General features: G+C 38.5%; 1 protein-coding gene and 1 non-coding gene across 5 annotated transcripts in view; both read right to left on the bottom strand.

Annotated features, from left to right (window-relative positions):
- Positions 1–18,549, bottom strand: part of BCL11A (BCL11 transcription factor A) — a 188,227-nt gene that overhangs the window by 55,615 nt on the left and 114,063 nt on the right. The gene's annotated exons all lie outside the window — the stretch shown is intronic.
- On the bottom strand, positions 10,047–10,235 carry LOC134488747 (U2 spliceosomal RNA). The gene has a single exon (XR_010067044.1). It is a non-coding gene; the product is annotated as a U2 spliceosomal RNA (small nuclear RNA).

Below are 18,549 nucleotides of genomic sequence, written 5' to 3'. Positions count from 1 at the left end.
CAGAAAGTCATAGCATGCAAACCCATCCCAGTTTGTTTTTTCAATGTGCATTAATTTTTATGTCAGGCAAGCAGTGATACTACTGGTCTGACTCAACAAATACAAGAAGGAAGGAAAAGTAAAATATAAGACTGGTTGAATTTTCTTTAAAGAACAAAATAAGTTTGAAATTGTTCTACAAGCAATGGTTTTCAAAGGGTGTTCTGGAGCCATCTTGCAGCAGCAGCAGCCACCTTATCTGAAAGGCACTTTCTACTTGCACTGAAATGGGCAATTACAGGGAAGTACTGAATATATTGTGGGGAACAGTTTCAGCTTATACAACAAGCTACAAGAGGTCTACCCATAATCCTATATGAAGTCTGTTCTTTTGCATCACTTCCAACAATCCTCAGCGACAAGCAATGGTTCCTAGGCAGCCAAATAAAACCAGAAAGATTCCCAGTAGGACAGAAGTTTAACAACCACTATGGAAAAACAATTAAAAATGACAGAAGGACCAACAGATTCCTTTGTCTTTTCCCTTTCTGACATGCATTTCTGTAGAATATGATTGGCTCCCTGGCTCATCTAACTGGCTGAGAATTTTATGCAATATTCTGTTGCCAAATGCCAAACACACACACTGAGAGAGACCTGAGCATTTCTAGCACATGTGTATATGTGCTAGAATGTAGAAGCAGTTCCTGCTATCAATTTAGCTATTACAGCTTTTCTCTGAAACACTGGGATTGTTTTTCACTCTATGACAATTCTTCATCTCAGGAACAATAGCCATCTTGTTTTAAGACAACAGATACATTTCTTAAACTACACTGCAAAGAAAGAAATAACAATTCAATAATTTGAAACTATTCCCACTCTTTCATTACTTTTAAGCTGACATGATTTTCTGTACATAGCAGCTAGAAAGATGAAATCTGAGGTGCTGAAGATGCTATCAAATAAATGTTGTAAGGCCTGAACCAATACAAAACTATTTCCTCAAGAGTAATCTAATTGACTTAGTAGACTTACTCTAGGGTATGAAATTTAGCACAAAAGCCTGTAGAATTTTTTTTTATTTATGACCATTTCCTCATAGTCCCCCATGTAATAAATCAAATAGTAAATAATCAAAGCAGGACTATTTCTTGCTGGTGTGTGCATGTGCTGGTGGCCAGAGCTTTCACAATGATAGATTTATCTGCATGTTTTTAAGGATATTATTCTTGCAACCTGATTCCTATCTTTGGTTATTGGGCCATATGGCAAGGGGTTTAAAAACAATTTACAAAATGCCCAAGAATATATTAACTTTGCTGTAACCAGATGATACATTGAAGCATAAATTACATTTCCCAGTAAGGTCCTGCCTGACCCAGAAGAATTCATCCCAAGGGATTCCAGGCTGAAATAGCTTGACTTACCCAGTGGCAAAGCACATTCTCTAATCACTGAGAAAAATTTACTGATATGTATGAGATCGGGCACCTCATTCATTCACAGTACCATAAAAATTATTAAGACACTTTCCTACCATATAAAAAGGTAACATGTTGGCGGCAGAAAGTCAGAAAAAATGGGACATCTTATTTGTCTGGTTATTGAAATTACAATCTGCCTTTTCACCCAAGAATGATGCTTAAGGAAACTAGTATGTTAAAAATAGAATAAAAAACAAATTAAATCAATCAATCAAACAAACAAAAAAGTCCTATACCAATAAAAGAAATGCACCCAACTCAGCAGCCAAACCAGCTTACCCATTCAGCCTTCTTGAACAAAAACATATTTGCCTGCCAGAGGAAAGATATCAGAGAGGAAACTAGCCAGCCATCCTTTGACAGGGTGTTCCAAAACCAGGAGAAGGCACTCTCATTATTTCCACCAAAAGTTTTTCCAATGGTAGTGGGATGAAGGGTTTATCCAAAAGCTCTTAAAGCATAGGCAAACCTATCACAGAAGATACAGTCTTCCAAGCTGTCTGTTATCAAGCCCTATAGAGCCTATATTTTAGGACTTTACTAACCACATCCAGTATCAGTTTTCAAGACTGGAATTAAATAAATCAGTTTTCAAGACTGTATTACATCTTCTTTAAAAAATGGAAAAGACAGAAAGCATACACAAGTGTCATGGAATGTGGGAAAGACCTTGGGAGATTGGGCAAAGTCTCCCAGATAGGAATCACACCCAGATGAGCTAATTCTATTTTAATTCTAATTCTAACGCTACATTGACAGAATCTTTCAAGTCTGAAAATACAATCCTCCCCCATCATCTTTACAGCCTGAGAAAATAGAAAGGGTCTCTTCTGAGCCTCTTGCCCTGCTCACTATCCAGTTGTGGGCTATGCTGTCTCTTATCTGACCATTCCCTTGGCAGCCTCTCTTTGCCCAGTCTGCCAAGGTCTTTCCCACATACCATTACATCAGGATACTGAAAGCTAGACATGGGAAATAGGTAGTAGAGTTGTTTTATATTTGTGCCTCTGTTTCTTTCCATTCACATTTCTGCCTTCTCCCATTCCTGTTGCCTATGTATTTTAGCCTACCAATGAGTTTGTGACCACTGGTCAATAGGTATTTAGTATGATAAATGTTGAATGGAAAAGAGCCAAAACAGAGGGTGTGTTCACATTTCTATATCTAAATATGCAGGCTCCATAATTATTTTTCATTTAAAATAATAAGCATTAGTGAATTAATAAAAAAGAATGGGTATACCATCCCATCAGGTCCAGCAGGAGAGGCATATCGTGGGTCCCTTCCACTAAGGAGTTCCATCTGACAGGAGCCAGGAGATGAGCCTTTTCTGCTGTGGCACCTGCCCTCTGGAACATCAACCCCCTGAGGTGAGGTTAGCCCCAACCATTATGGCCTTTTAGAAATCCCTCAAAACATGTTTTTTCATCAGGCCTGAGGATCCCCAGAGAGCCCGCACATCTTAAGTAACCCTCTCATAATCTGTTTTTACTTATTTTTATTATTTAATTGTTTTAATTGTTTTTTATATTGGTTTAATAATTGGTTTTATTGTATGCTGCCCAGAGTCACTTTGTGTGAGATGGGCAGCCATATAAATTTGATAGACAAACAAGCAAACGTGCAGAGTCATTTGGTAATAAAGGTTATTCACATCAACAAAACAGAGGAAAGTTCTACTGTTACCCAATGCAGCTGTTTGAATGGTGGGAAAGGAGGAGGACACGTATCTAATAGGGCTGCGCAATACAATGAATTTAATAGAAGAGAACATATGTAGCTCAGGGTTGAGCTGTGGAGTCCTTGGTGTTCTCTGAACTTGGTGGTTTGATTGCAGACCCCACTCTCTTCTAGCACTGAAGATGTTGCCTAGTCGAGAAACAAAATGTTTGCAATCAAACCACCAAGCTCAGAGAGCATCAAGGACTCCACAATTGATTTAATTTAAAAGAAGTGTTTTGGAATAGGAGGGAGCACAAGCATATCTATCCTTCTGTTTCCAGGCTATATGATCCTAAAAAGTGATATGGTTGTTTTAATGAGTACCAGACACATGCCACATCATCACTCCCATGAATTCCAAAGCATCTCCTCTAAGTGAAATCCAAGTGCTACACAGCCCTAAAATCCAAACTGTTCCTGGGAATTTTCTGTTCTATTGATGAAAGCATTACCAATTTCCTTCTGAAATATGTCTCCACAGAGGAGTATGTGAAATTGCTGTATCACTTCAATAAGTACAAGACTCACTGAGACTAGAACTCCACATAATCTGTGTGCAGTCTCAGATTATTTTTCAACATGGGTGAGTCTACAATTAGGATTCTGATGGAAGTACATGCTATATAAAAAACTGATTGGGCAGCATACAAATATTTGTGATAGATAAATTATTACATTCTAGGTAAGATTTCAAAATCCATTCCATATTAATGAGATTTAATGACCTTGATACTACCTAGTTTTACACTGAAAACACATGTGCATACAGTAAGCCCTCAGTTTAACAGACTAAACAGAGGAAGAGGGTGATTGAGACTCCCAAAAGTCTGTCCCACTGGTTTAATCATCTCTGGCGATTTTTTTCATTTGCTTCAATATATGTCATTTACCTAATTTTATAAATTGATGCAAAATATTTTAAATTTTAGTATATATTTAAGTATCTTGTCTAAACTACCTTGGCTGGAACAAACCTGACCATTATATCAGGAAGATGTCCAGAAGGAAATTTTGTCTGTTGCATCCAAAGTATGCTAAATGGGCACCTGCAAAAAGGGTTAACTGCTATAGTCAAACAAAACTCAAAACTCTTCAAATATTACTCTTATGAGTCCACAGTTCAATAGATCATTGAAGAGGAGTTCTTCAGGAATGTAGTTACAGAAAATATTTTTTTCCCACTAAGGCCTGGATTCAAAATCAGCCTATTCCTATACCGTCAATGAGGCTAAGGAAAGAAGCAACACAAGAAAAGGGAAGGGGGAACTCATAGGATTGACGTCTGAATGCCTAAAGCAGAAAATATCCCATTTTTTTCTTCTGCTATACCTAACTTTCAGTAATGATGTGCACTGGGCATGCATGGGATTTGTGGGTCATTACTACAACCACATTTCTGTGATTGGCCTTACGTGTATGTGAAAGACGTCTGCAAAAACAGGAGGAAGACCTTCATAAAGAAAAGAAGGGCCTTTTCAGCATCTGTTACCTTTTGTGGAGTGGCCTTTACATTTACCAAGGTAAGTGTTTCATTGGAAGGAACACACACTTCAGTGTGTTAATTGGCAGCACTTAGCTACCGGTGAGAGCCTTTATATGAAAACCTAATGCACAAATTAATGGAGTAACCCTCCTTGCTATTCACTGGGCCAGCTTCTGAAACTGTTCCTTATAAAGTGAGCTCTTAATGCAAAAGACTCAGAGCTGAACTACTCTGAGGCTCATGCTGCTAAGCAATATGAGCTGGGGCAGAAAGATACAGCTACTCCTGTTAACAAGGATGTGATTGTGGAAAAGTTCCTGCAGAGCATGCATATTATTCTATTCTATTCTATTCTATTCTATTCTATTCTATTCTATTCTATTCTATTCTATTCTATTCTATTCTATTCTATTCTATTCTATTATTTGTCAGTTACCACTGCTTCAATTCAAAGGGGTTTACAGATAATTAAAAAGCCAATAATACACAATAACAAATTATAATAGTAACAGTCAGAATATTAACAAATATAGGCACTGATGCAACTAATCCCTGAAGGCAACTAATCCCTGAAGGCCCTTCTGGGACAGCAGGTTTTTACTAGCTTCTAAGAAGTTGTAAGACTGGGGGTTATACTTGCTTCAGGGGGGATCCTGCTCTATAGGAAGAGACTTCTACTAAGAACACCTGCTGTTGGAGCCCCACCTGGTAGGTGGGAACACCTCATAGATGGCAACACCTGGTAGGTGGGAACACCTATCAAGAGTCACATTGAGCAGGCATTCCCTAGATTTCTAGGTTGGTTGGGCAGAAAGCCATTTTTCAGATAGCCAGCTCCCAAGCAATATACTGTAGGGCTTTATCATGTCAGTCAAATAAGCATTTGGGCTGTTGCGTTTGTGAGACCAGGCTGAAGCTGCCGTTACCTAAAATGGAGCAGACACCTACGCAGAAAGGACAAAAGCCAGGAAACTTGTCTAAAAGATCCTTTCAGGGAGGTAGACAAGTTGGAAGCAAGTCCTTAAGGAAACAAAGGAAAAATGTCACCTGAACTAGACAAAGGAAGTTGGGCCTGAGCACATGGAAACCCCCACCCCAATCCCATCAACAGCTACCAGACTTGTAAATTAACAAGGCTAGAGTAGCCACCAGTCTTGTGAATCAACAAAGCAAGAACTTTTGGGGATAAAAGAAGTCCCAAAGCCCACCCATTCCTTGAGTCATCTTTGGATCCAGACTTGGTGGCTTCCATCCCTCTAGCTAGTGCCTGGCAGCCTAGTTGGAAGGACGGGTAAGTGTGGATGAGTGTGTGAGTGTGTGTGAGAAGAGCAAATATATCTTGCAACCAGTAAAGTTTGCTGTACTTTAAATTCACTGGGTCTCCGTGTATTACAAAGAACTTGTGCCTCAGTGTTCGCTTGGAAGTGATTTGTGTGTGTCCCTAATTATTTCCCGGCTGTTGACCAGGGCTTTGTGTCTTGTCTGCTCAAGCCACACCTATCTGGAAAACTCAGGTAGAAAGGAAGGGGGGCTGATGAGATCCAAGTGCCTCAACAGGCTGCAAGAGTGTGAGTGACCATAAGCCGAACCTGGGAGCTTGTGTGTGTAACACATTCAGCTGAAGTTTCCAAGTGGTCTTTAAAGACAACTCCATGTTGAGTGAATTACAGTAGTCTACCTGCTAGACAAGAGCAAGAGTTACTGTCCTCAGAGTGCTGTATACTGTTCCAGGTTAAGACCACAACTGCCGCAGCAACTAAATCTGGGCAAAGTCCCTGAGGAGGAGCCAAGAGTCCAAGAAGATCCTCAAGTTGCAAGCCTGTTCTCTCTGAGGGAGCACAACTCTATCAAAAGGCAAAATCCTTAATCTCTGGACTTCTGAATTAACAGACATTCTTCCTTGCTTGGTTTGAGTCTGAGCTTTCTTTTCCTCTTGCAGATGCTGGCAACCTCCAGTCAGGTCTTCTATCAAATCTTTCATTAGGTCCAGGTAGAGATGTACAACTGAGCATCATCAGCATACTGACAATATCATGCTCTGAACCAAAGGATGATCCCTCCCAACAGCTTCTATATAGATGTTAACTAGGATATGAGAAAAGACTGAGCCCTGGGACACCCAATAATAAAGTGTCTATAGGCCTGACCTCTTCTCGACTACCACCACAGACTGGACCCATCCACTCAAGTAGGGGAATATCCACTGGAAAACAATGCCTCCAATTCCTAACCCTCACAGGCAGTTCAGAAGAAGGTTTTTAAGTTTTTAATAGTTTTTATTTTTTTATGTTTAAATGACTTTTGCAGTTGTATGGGGGGGGTTGGTATTGTTTTTTATATTTTCAACTTTGTAAGCTGCCCAGATTCATAGAAGTTAGATGAGCAGCTATATAAATTAAACAAACAAACAAACAAAGTGGTTCACAGTACTGAAGACTGCTAAGATATCTAGAAGGGCATGGATGGTTGCACTCCCTCAATCAAAGTCCTACAACAAGTCATCCATGAGAGCAATCAATATGATTTTCATCCTATGCCTGGGCCTAGAATCAAATTGCCATAGATCTAGATATTCTGTATCTTCCAGAGCCCTCTGTAATTGCAGATCTACCACTTTCTCAACCAACTTCATCAAAAATAGGAGGTTGGAGGAGGTATTAGATGGTAGTTGGCCACTTCCAGTGGATCCAGATTGGGATTCTTGAGGAGTGGGTCGACCAGTGCCAATTTTAAGATTCCTGGAATCTCCCCTTCCCTCAAAGAACCACTGCCCATATCCAATTCCAAGCCCTCTTCCCAGTTACTTTGTTCAGCTAGATAAACAGGGGTCTAGTTCACAAGTGATGGAGCTAAATCACAAAGAAATCTCTCTACTTCTTCAAGTTCCATGGGCTCAAAAACTTCTCATGTAATATCACAAGGTATTACCTCAGTCAATTCAACAGATTTTGTTCATCCAACTTCCATCTCAGAGCAAATAAAAGCAATTTTACTCACAAAGTACTCAGACTATCAGAATTAACACTAATTTGTTATCGTATTTACCACAACTGTTGCCCATAATTTAGTATTGAAAAGGAAGTAAATTTATATTCTGGTTGTTTCTGATATGGTGAGTTTGTGATCTGTTAGGAGGGACTTCCTCCTTCCTAACACAGCTTCAATCCACAAAGGATGAGGAAAAATGGCAGAGCAATTCCTCTGGGACAGCCCTTTCTACCTTTGTGGCCTTCAGAAGTACTGGACTCTATGTCTCATCATTCTCTATCACTCTTAGCATGCTGGCTAAGAATGATGAGCATACTGTCCAACACATCTGAAAAGCTCTCAAGGTGAAGAACAGATGTAGCATAGTGTCAAAGATGAGTCTAGTACAAAACAATATAATAAAGGGATTTTTAAAATGTAATAACAAAATAAAGTTAAGGAGGGAGAAAGAGGCTGCTCCCCTTTGGTTTTCAATCTCAGATGCTGATCCAAATGTTTTGTGATATGTACTTTTCTCAACTCTTCAAATTTCTGCATATTGCTCAGAGCAAAACCTATTCATGGATCTTAGCTATTCAAAAATACTGATTCATTCAGTGAGTTGTTTGCTCCAAATGGGCACGGGGTCTGATAGAACCTTCAAGACTAACCAACTTTATTAGGGCAGAAGATTTCATACTACCAGACTCCATGAGTGGTTTACTGCATAGACTAGCATGGCTGTTCCCCACTATTTCCCCCAACAACAAACCAATTTTAGCTCCATCTTCTCTTTCTTCTTTATATACTCTCACAATATTACAAGGCAGATTTAGCAAGGACCGCTTTCTGCTCCAAAATGCTTAAAACAGTCCAGTAAATAAGCCTTCAAGGATGTGATTGAAAGCAGCATGTCTCCCAAAGTATCTGTTTACAGAAAGCAAACAAGCAGGGATCATCCTCCCAAAGATACTCCCTAACATCTTTTTTTCTGGGCTGTGTTTAACCATCTTTTTTTTTCTTTTCTAAGAACACTATGGGATTTATGTTGGGCTCCAAAGCATTATTTTAAACAATAAAAATATTTCCTATTATGGGTTCTAAGAGAAGCATCCACAAAGTCCATTTTGCATATCAGTGAATTAGACCCATGTTCCCCAGCTTGGTGCTCTCCAGTTCTGCTTAAGCTGCAGTCCTGATCCTTAAGGGATAAAATTTTAAAAAAGAAAGAAAATGCTTAGCTGTAGAACATAGGCATCAACTGTACTATGTACTAACACTGTATCTTTTGTGGTAATGTACTGTTATTGTTTTAAAAAAATGAAGGGTGAGTTTTGTAGGGATACTGCTTTGGAACTCATCTAAGGTGATTTGCTGAAAGAAATGTGTTTTATATCAAAAGGAGACTTGTATTTTGAAATCTATCAGCAGCCCTGTTTTTGCTATTGTTGTTCTCACATCTAGGTACCTATTCAAACAAACAAAACAAGTGGCATATCACTGCATTTCTAGAAAAGTTATTCAGAAGTTATTTAAAAAGTTGTTCAGATGTTATTTAACATGCAGGATGCCACATTTTTTTCCTCCTCATAAAGTGGGCATAAATCCCTGCATGGTACTGAAAAGATGTCCTGTTAGTCTTTACCATCATTCCTTCTCTCAATGCACACAAAGGAGCAGTTGCTATATTTTTTTCTTCCTAGAATAAAAGTAATCAGTATGGTGGACATCAGTAATCATTTTGCTTTCATGAGCAGACAATTTTAGCATTAGGGAATAACTTTTGGATAATCCAGCTTCCTTCTTCCAGTGAAATAAAAAATCAAATTGTATTTAACAGGATAATAATTAATGGCAGAAGATATTTTTTTTAAAAAAATGTCCACACAATTCAAGAATTATAATCTGTCATCTGCAATTAAATCGAGGGAGGGAATATTTGACAGCAATTTCAAGAATTTTTTATGATGAATCTTATTTATGTTAACTCAGAAGCCGAGACCAATGGCATTTATACTCCTCCTGCAGCTTTACAGTTACCCATCATCTTCTTCAGGTTCTATTAAACATGCAATACTAACTCAGCAACCACCAGGTAATACGAGTAGCAGATTGCACATTGCAGGCCTGTTAAACCTGTTGAAATTCACTATGACTTGTTCAAAGAAACGAAAGCTCACAGAGAAGTTTTGGAGAGATATTAATTTCCACATAATTGTAATTGGGTGCTGAGGCTACATTTTCTTACCACTCTTAGCGAGGCAATCTTAGAGTTTTGCAGGAATAAATGCTACAGGGCTATAATCTCCTAAACTGGAGGTCTCTTCTTTATAATGAACAGGCAAGGAACCAAAAGTAGCTGGTACCTTAGAGTTACCTAGTTCACCATTCTACTTCCCACAGTTACCAGAGATGCCACCTTGAAACTACAGCAAAATGTGGGAGCAGTAGTTTTCTTCTGCTGCTATAAGATAGCAGTTCCCTGCTGCTACTGCTGCTGCTGTTCTTCAGTAAAATGATATCCAGACACATGCAGCTCTTTGGACTCTAAGGATCAGATACTACACTTGATCTTAGCCAAAAGGCCAAGAAGCGACTCTAAGGATCTCAGATGCAATATTCTATAGATTTAAATAGTTTTCCCCAGAAGGTTTGTATCACAAAACCTTATTAAATTATATGATTCAAACTATCACTCTCAATTCAGCACTCACAAAAATCTACATTACTGGAGAAGCCCCTTTTCTTGTTGATCCCTCATTTGTTGATCTTTCCCGTAGAAGGAATTTTAATAGTAGTTATTCAAGAGGCCACAGAATTATTGTTGTGAATGTTTAAAGGGAAACCCACCATAAAGTAACATTTGAGTGATAATTTACCAATGGCAATGAATTATATTTGTTTCAAGATCCTTTATAGTTTTCTCTATTTTTTTTTCTAGCCTAGCCATGATTGTAATGTATCAGCTTTATCAAATAATTGGCATCCAATCCTAGAAAAGAAACTTGTGGTATACTTTAACTTATAGATAAATAGGTCAACTAACTTATCTGATGTTTATTTTGGTTCAATGAGTCTCATTTTACTCACCCAAAAATGCTTTTGGAAATGAAGGCTATTGAAAAGAAATCCCACTTTGCAATAGCTGCAACTCTGCAGCTCAGTTCCTATTCTCAACAGTTCGCTCAGATCTAAGAAATTACAAGCAGACCCCAGAGGAGAATATTCAGTTCAGCATTTATAAATAAGAGAGAATGCAGCTAGGACTGGGATATCTATAGCCACCAGGAGCATGAATGGCATGTGAACCAGATCTTTGGCTTCCTAATTATACTGATCAATAATGGCAAAGCGTACGCTAAGTGTGAAAAGCTGTGGCAATGTTACAGATAGTCTTTTAACTGTATTACTTCTATCATCATCCAATTCAGTCTAGGCCCAAAAGGTCATAAAGATGTGAAATATGTATTTCACCTCAACAGTTTCTCCTATAATAAACTGTGTGTGTATTTACTGTATGTAGAAAGTGCTATGTGAAAAGCTAACAACAAACAGAAAATAGACACAGAGATAGATATATTCTAGCTGGAATTACTATTGGATTCACCTCCTAGATGCCTTCCTTGTGTCCTTGGCAATCCAGTTAAGATCTGACAGTGGTTAAAGATGACAGTGCTTGAGGTAATATAACAGTGCCATAACAGGATTACAGGAAAATATAAGGAAAGGGTATACAGATGTAATGTCATTTCAGTAATAGCATCTCTGCTCAGTTTGGTTTTCCTTTCCTTCTGCTCCCTTTTTTTTTATTTTTTGCTGACAAAGAAGTCAATATCATTTACACCATTCTTTTAAAACTGCATTATAGCCATAAAGAGTTTACTTTGGTCAGAAGAAAATGCTTCAATTATATATTATGTCGCTGCGAAAGAGGTAAGGGGCTCCACAATTCCTAATGTTATTTAGAACTACTGAGAGAGATACAGTGGCTAAAACAAAGCAGAAATATTTGAATGGTGAACCAGGAAATCCCTGTTCTACTCTTACTACTCCAATTTTGTCTATTTGACTTCTGAGTCATTCCCACCTCCCCCTGTATATGAGTATTCAAAATGATGGACAATGCCAACATGTTATTTATATCCACTAAAGCAGTTATAAACTTTAAAAACTGCTAAACCAGCAGAACAAACACCTTCCCACACAAAAGCTTTAAAAACATGGTATGGGACTGGGTTATCTGAGGGACCACCTCTTTGCCTGTCCCACCAGGTCTGGTAGAGAAGGCATGCTGCAGGTTCTGTCTGCTAGGAATTTACACTTGGGTGGTCCCAGGATGCAGGCCTTCTCTGCCACGGCTTATGGAACATCCCCCCCCCCCTCAAAGTATGGTTAGCTCCATCCCTGTTGATGTTCAGGAGGTCCCTCAAGACCTGGCTTTGTCACCAGGCCTGGGGGGCCCAGAGGACCGGTTAAATCTTACACTGAATTCATCACTGAAGTCACTTTTTGTGAGATGGGCAGCTATGTAAATTTGATAAACAAGCAAACAAACATCTGTAGGAGCTAGAAAATAAAACCAGGAAAACAAGCAAACATTGAAACCCTCTTAAAAGGCTGCCAAAATTATACCAAGGTGTTGATCACAATTCCCAAGAAAAAGAATTCCGAAGTGAGACAGTCACAGGGTCTTAATTATTTTCCCATTCTTATGTCCACAGACAGCTGGCCAGCAACCCCATTCAAGATGATCCAGTGGAACCAGAGGAACATCTACTGGGTCACTGTGAGGACTACTCAAGACATCTGTCACTCAAATGTCTTCTGAGCTGGACTCTGGCTGTGCAGGACCTATGGAATTGGGCTTTCTGGCCTGGTTATCTGGAAATAATGACAGCCTCTTGGTCCTGAGGAAGATGACAGCATCCTCAGAGTAGTAAGCATGGCCAGCTGGAGATAATGTGTAGCTGGATCCAAGCAATGGTAAATTCATTTTTTTAGTGACGGGGTGGTCCCATCCCTATCATTTTTATGCTGGTGATACCCAATTACAGATCTTCTCCCCTGGCCAATCAAGTTATGTTGTCAAGGTTCTCTCTTAGTATCTGCATGCTGCGGAGGCCTGGATAGGGAAGAACCAGCTTAGACTCAACCTAGGTTAGGGTAGCTAAGTTTGTTTGTTTATTTAGAGACCCTGAGAACACGGAGGAGTAAGGACCACTACAGGACAGAGGAGGAACAGTATAAAAACAATGCCTTAGTTCACCAGAAGTGTGAGAAAGAGACACATAGTAATTTCTCCTTAATTACACTAGGTATAAATTGATCGGGAGAACTGCTCTGGCAGGCGTTCAAAATTCTGAATGGCTGCAGGTTTTACCTCCCCCCCACCCCAAGATCCGAAGACTTACATGCTGAACTACTTTAAATATTCCCTTAATTAAAAAAAAACTCACTGCAACTAAAAAAGTGAACACAGCAGGAAAGAGGTAAGCAGAGGTTTTGTTCACATTACTAATTTTCTACTTGCAAGGATCATGAAAACCCATGATCCATCCTGAGTAGCCTACTGTATTTTATATGCCAATTTAACATAAACCCAGAATCTAGTTTTCCTGGATTAATTTCCTGTAAATTAGATATTCTTTTTTTAAGGCAGCACACACAGCCTGTCTTTAAGAAAGAATGCAGCTGGGATGTTTGAATACAGATATACTTCAAACACACTTCAACTGCCACATGAAAATCTGGTGAGAACTGCATGCTGCCACACTATTCCACATCTCTTGTACATAATCATGTTCAACAAGTTTCCTTTCTTCACATCAGTACGCTTTGCCAGTAATATCATAGCTGCCCTTGGCTGCCATGCCTACAGCTTCTTCATTGTCTGCCTCCCCAAAAAGTTTTGTTGCCAGCCATGTGGAAAAATACAAACAAAAGCTTGTTTGACCAGCACTTGTTCCAAAACAAAGCACCGGATGCAGAAGGAAGTGCTGGAAAAAGCAACCCAAAACAAAAATTCTTATTTTTATTCTTGCACTAAATACCCACAATCAATGCTGTCTAGTCTCTCTCTACCACCAGTTTTGCCTTCATTTCTATACTTCCTACCCAGTCCTTACAAAACAGAAATAAACCAAAAATCAAAACTACACAAGAAAAGGTGATTTTGTGAAGTAGTTGTCTAATCAAAGTAATTTGAAGGTGACTAGTCCAGGCAGTCGCCAGGAGTCAGCAATGACTCAAAAAACAAAAACAAAATCTAAAGTTTGGATAACAACTTGGCGGAAGGGGGTATTGTTTTCTAGCACCCCAATCTAATAAAAACAATGAGAAGATAGAACATTTTATCTATCCAGCAAAACTCAACAGATGAAGTAAACACTACTCCACTAATTTTAAGAGACAAAATATCGCTATTTATTCTTTAAGATGCTATCAGCCATTGTTGTCTATTCATTCAGTTGCTTCTGACTCTTCGTGACTTCATGGATCACCCACGCTAGAGCGTCCTATCGGCTGTCGCCACCCCCAGCTCGCCCAGGGACGAGTCCATCACCTCTAGAATATCATCCATCCACCTTGCCCTTGGTCAGCCCCTCTTCCTTTTGCCCTCCACTCTCCCTAGCATCAGCATCTTCTCCAGGGTGTCCTTGATATGCTATCAACCATTCATTAATCTAAATTACACACTGTATTATACATGTAACTTTATAAAAATATATAAGCAGTCCTCAAAAGGAGATTTAGGGAGATCCCCTATGCAGAATGGGCTTGTCCACGTGGTTCAGTAGCTGTTGAATCCTTGGCACACAGTAATATATATCCTACTATATGCCCTATTATATTGTATCTTTTATATATGCATCTTAGAAACCCTATAGTGGAATCCATACTTATGACATTCCTCAGGTGTCCTGATGAATTTTATATTCAGTACCTCTGGATGAATAAAGACCCTAAAATAACATACACTGAGACTAAATTTGCATTATTAGCATGTAAAACAAGCAATTAGTTAAGCTATAGTCTAGTTAGGATAGCTAAGTTCATTGCTGGACTATAATTCATCTCATTTTTTTTACTATACTGCTATTTCACATTTTGTTTTGGTTTGAGACAGTAAGTAATATTTGATTAGATAATTAGATCAGACAAAACTCCATATATTTCTATTATCATTCATTATTGCCAGGTATTTAGCCTCTTAATTCGTATTATTATATTTTAACAAATTTTACTCTAGTATAGGACAAAATTTACTATATACTATATAATCTACCACATTGGAATATTAAATGTTAACAGTAAGAGTATATTATATTACACAAAGTCTTAATATCGTGAATATTCCATTTTGTGGTGTTTATGTAGATTTTAGTGAGTTCATAGCATTGTGACAATAGCTCTAATCCAGCTACTTTTTCCATAGCTTCTAGGTTAGATAGTTTATCTTATAGGTTACCTTATGTTGTTCAAAGACTGCAGTAAAGTGTTTTATTGCATTTGAAAATATATATAACCAACTTCTGAGATCTGAAAAACAGTCCATATACAACTATTCAAAGACAAGTCTTATTTAGGTAAAGAAAGTTATTTACAAAAGAGATGGTATGTTCAGAGTTTCTGGACTGTTTCAGCCATTATATTAAAGCAAAACTAAGTTTGCCACCAAACATTTCTGCAACCATCCCATTTTCCTCTAAGTACTTCATGGAAGAACATTCAGTGTGCAGAACATCCAAGATCAAGAGTGTATAACCTTTTCCAGGCAAAGGGCCACACTTAGCCTTTAAGTGGCATGCTTCCAAAAATAGGAGAAGCCAGGACAGAAACTAAATGTGGTTTAACTCAATTCAAATAAAAATAAATTCATTTTTACATCAGCATTTGCATGTTCCTGGCTATTCTGAGAAACTGTGGAGTTCTTGGTGCTCTCTGAGCTTGCTTACAGACGTTTCATTACCCAACTATGTAACTATGTAAAGTGAAGGTGGAGTTTGATGCCTGTTTATATATAGTAGCCTGCCCTGCCAGTTTATTCTGAAAAAAGATGTCACCACGGCCAGAAGAGTTGGATTTCACCTGACTAGCTCAAATCACTGGCCCAAGGGCTATCAATCTATTTTTTCTCCTCCATTTCTTTCTCCACAGATATGGGAGACATCATGACCAGAGGCTGACTTAAGCGGTTTTGCTGTACACTGCAAAAAGCTGGATTAGATTACCCTTGTGGTCCTTCCAACTCCACAATTCTATGATTCCATTATATTCTTGAAGTTTAAAAGTAGTATCTGACATATTTTTAGAAGCCAGGATCATGGCAGCAGAATCTACAAGATCCCCCACACAGATTTATATGTGACCAGCTTTCTGTATTAGTTACCTTTCTTTTTCTGAGAGGGAAGCTTTCCTTTTTGCTGTTCCTATTACTAGGTGCGAAGATTACTGCAGATGCTGACTGCAGTCAGGAAATCAGAAGACGCTTAATCCTTGGGAGAAGAGCAATGACAAATCTCGATAAAATAGTTAAGAGCAGAGACATCACACTGACAACAAAGGTCCGCATAGTTAAGCAATGGTGTTCCCCGTAGTAACATATGGCTGCGAGAGCTGGACCATAAGGAAGGCTGAGAGAAGGAAGATCGATGCTTTTGAACTGTGGTGTTGGAGGAAAATTCTGAGAGTGCCTTGGACTGCAAGAAGATCAAACCAGTCCATCCTCCAGGAAATAAAGCCAGACTGCTCACTTGAGGGAATGACATTAAAGGCAAAACTGAAATACTTTGGCCACATCATGAGAAGACAGGACACCCTGGAGAAGATGCTGATGCTAGGGAGACTGGAGGGCAAAAGGAAGAGGGGCCAACCAAGGGCAAGGTGGATGGATGATATTCTAGAGGTGACGGACTCATCCCTGGGGGAGCTGGGGGTGTTGACGACCGACAGGAAGCTCTGGCGTGGGCTGATCCGTGAAGTCACGAAGAGTCGGAAGCGACTAAACGAATAAACACAACAATTACAGAACAAACAGGAATTATAAAGTATTTGCTGATCTGCTGTCAATCATTCAGACCTGTACTAGGGGAGTATAATCAACTGCTAGAGGTCACTGTCCAATGGAAATGCAAATCCCAATAAAAGGTGTGTTTTTTAAAGAATCATAAAGCTTTTCTTCATGCTTAAGAACATTCTCATATACAAGATGAAAACATTTCTGAGACTCTGCTCAGATTGTTATTGTCAAATTGTTATTGTTATTATCAATCGTTGTCACATATGTATGAAGGGACACTGTTGTAGTTTCTAACCACAATGAAATGTGTGCCATGACATCGTAACACAAGCTCTGCCCTTATGTACTTGTACTCTAATATCACACATAAGGACATAATTTGTGTTACGACACAGGTTTCATCACTTGCCCGCCCTTGTTGCCCTCCTGAGGACACCTACTACATGTGAAGGGGAGTTCAGAGAAAAAATATGTGTAGATGCCAAATAAATACAGGTTTGATGTATACATCTGGAAGATGTTTTTTAAAGCCAAGTTTCATTTGGCTTAAAAGAGCCTTGTGTCAATTTCTTTCCTGCAAAGCAGCATTGGGAGAAAAAGCTTTCCTCCCATAGCTCTCCTCCCCAGCCACTCTAAGGTTCCAAATTCATGTATCCATCAGAGTTCCAGAAAACAAATCAAACTGTATGAAACTCATATATGTACAACTTATTATTCATCAGACCAAATACAGCCTGCCAGAAGCTGAATAACACTACAAACATGGCTGTCTAAGGCAGCAAATTATAAAATTCCTGGCAGGGGTGCAATGCGTGGTTGCTAGGTGCTCATGTGGAGAGGTCTGATGTAGAATTTAAGAATACCATTTCCATTTCAGGGAAGTCAGGTGTTTGAGTATGTGTGGGTCATTTAATCATGCCCAAATATTCATGTCATTCCTTTTAACAGTTGATTTTCAAGCTTGCCAGCATCATATGGCAATGAATTCACAAATTGATTATGCACTGAAACATGTTAAATGCTTGTACTTATTAGGATGTATTTCTTTATTTGTTATGCTGGAGTCAGAACAAACTCCAAAATGATATTTTTAGATTTTATCAAGACAGCATTATGGAGGCACAACACCATGTGTTACTGATGTTCACATATGGAACTAGGCGATGAAATTCAGAAAACCTCAAAATGATACAGGCATCAAAATAAATATATATTTGGAATGGATGGGAATCATGAATATTAAAAAACCTCCTTTGCATTCTGGGCCAGAGAAAAACATAGAATTCATTTACAAACATTTTTCTTATTGAATTAAAGGACATAAAATACAAGTCTAATTCAGAAAAATGGGAAATTGCCTGAGTTTATGTACTATTCATTTACTGCACTAATAATATTAATTAATTCAGATGTTCAGTGGCTTTTCAGTAAGAATGTTATTGTTTTGGGATGAGTGTGTGGTTTTTAAATTTTAGATTACTGACAGCTCACTAAATAATACTATTAGTGACCTATGGCAAGTTGAAGAAATAGCTTTCTTTTCCAAGAAAGAAATGTTAACAGCAGATCCAAGGGCTCACAGTAGATGTGCAAATATTTATAAAATGTGAACACTGTTTGCATTATGCTATTATACCACACAAAACATTAAACTTTCCAAGGTTTATTACAGAACTATAGTCTCTTTAAAAAAAGGAACAAAAGCAAAACTAATTTGTGTTTTTGAGGAAAAATAATGTGGGATGTGATGATGATGACAATTTGTATAAAGATTATATTCATTTACATGGGACTCTGCAGAAAAAAAACTATCTAAAGAAAACAGGTTAGTTTTTTTTCCTCCCAGAAACCTTTTAGTCTACATTTTAACAAAAGTAGAAGCAAAAAAACAT

This window comes from Candoia aspera, chromosome 1 (assembly GCF_035149785.1).
Source record: "Candoia aspera isolate rCanAsp1 chromosome 1, rCanAsp1.hap2, whole genome shotgun sequence".
NCBI lineage: Eukaryota > Metazoa > Chordata > Lepidosauria > Squamata > Boidae > Candoia > Candoia aspera.
Note: the sequence above shows the minus strand (reverse complement) of the source record. Positions and strands in the feature narration are given on the sequence as shown.